Source organism: Triticum urartu, chromosome 2 (assembly GCF_003073215.2).
Source record: "Triticum urartu cultivar G1812 chromosome 2, Tu2.1, whole genome shotgun sequence".
NCBI lineage: Eukaryota > Viridiplantae > Streptophyta > Magnoliopsida > Poales > Poaceae > Triticum > Triticum urartu.
The window spans coordinates 244,842,622-244,844,467 of NC_053023.1; positions in this window are offsets into that span (position 1 = coordinate 244,842,622).

Sequence of the window (1,846 nt, forward strand, 5' to 3'; positions counted from 1 at the left end):
GTCACCACACACATCCTAAAAATGCATGGGTTGCACCTCTGGAAAGATAACAAGATGCTTAACAAAACATATGAAGGACTCACGGGCATAGCATGCACACAATAATCATGGAAAAAATGACAAAAGTCTAAGATGAACTAGCAGATCTGACAATTAACTCACGAAGCCCTCTTCTAATAGCATTTCGGGCATCAAGATGAACTCAAATGAAAATGATGCAATGGAATGAAATGATGTACTCGTCGAGACGAACATTTTGATATACTATATGTTCAAAACGGAGCTACGGATGCGGAGATATAGCAGGTCAAAGTTAGCACAAAAATTAGGGTTTCTAAGGAAAAAGTCAACCATCGGGATCCCAGATCCAGATCTGGCGCGGATGTCGAGGTTCGCCGGAAAACACTATTCACGCCGGAGTGAAGAACTCGTCGGAGATCATGGCCGCCGTGGCCAGAGCTCGGGGAGGCGGCGAGGAGCGCGGGGAACGAGGCGGCGGCGGCAGGCGACCGGGGCGGCGCTGGCAGGCGCCGGCTTGCTCGCGCCGGCGAGATGGCTCGGTCGGTGGCCGGGCCAGGCGGCGGACGGCAGCGCGCGCGCCGGTGATGGGCGGCAAGGGCAGAGGAGGAAGAAGGAGGCGGCGATGGCGGCTTCTCTAGCCCGTGCGGGGTCGCGGGCGGGCCGGCCTCGGGCTCCCCGTGCCGCGCGGCGGCGGGCGGCGGGATGCGCCACGTGATGGGCGGCGGTAGGTGGCGGAGATTTCGTCCTCTAGGAGGCGGACATGTCCGGCGGCGGAAAGATGAATTTTTAGGGTTTCGGGGAGAGGGGAGATCCGAAAACGAAGGGGTCTTTAAAAAGGCATAGAGGGAGCTAGGAGAGTCCAAATAAGGTGCGGTTTTCGGCCACGCGATCGTGATCGAACGCTCTAGGACATGGAGCAGAGTTTGGTGGGTTTTGGGCCAAATTGGAGGGGTGTTGGGCTGCAACACACACGAGGCCTTTTCGGTCCCTCGGTTAACCGTTGGAGTATCAAACGAAGTCCAAATGACACAAAACTTGACAGGCGGTCTACCGGTAGTAAACCAAGGCCGCTTAGCAAGTCTCGGTCCAATCCGGAAATGTTTAATCCCCGCACATGAAAGAAAGCTAGAAATGGCCACCGGAGGAGAACGGAGCGCCGGAATGCAAAACGGACAACGGGGAAAAAGCTCGAATGCATGAGACGAACACGTATGCAAATGCAATGCACATGATGACATGATATGAGATGCATGACAACGATAACAATACACGGAGACAAAGACCCGAACCCAAGGAAATAAATATAACTTAACGCCGGAAACGGCAAGAGTTGGAGTACAAATATGGAAAGTTACATCCGGGTGTTACAACACTCCACCACTACGAAAGGATCTCGTCCCGAGATCTAGGACTGAAAGAACGCCGGGTACTCAGAACGGAGGTGATCCTCGCGTTCCCAGGTAGCTTCACGGTCGGAATGGTGTGACCACTTGACTTTGAGAAATTTGGTTGACTTGTTGCGAGTCTTGCGTTCAGTCTCTTCAAGAATAGCAACTGGGTGCTCACTATAAGAGAGATCTTCCTGGAGCTCAATGTCCTCGAAGTTGACGGTGCGGTCAGGAGTCTTGAAGCACTTTCGAAGCTGAGAGACGTGGAACACATCATGAACATTTGCAAAGTTTGAAGGAAGCTCGAGTTGATAGGCGAGGTCGCCTCTCTTGCTGACAATCTTGAAAGGTCCCACGTATCTAGGGGCAAGCTTCCCTTTGATACCGAAGCGAGGAGTACCTTTCATAGGAGAGACACGGAGGTAAACATGATCTCC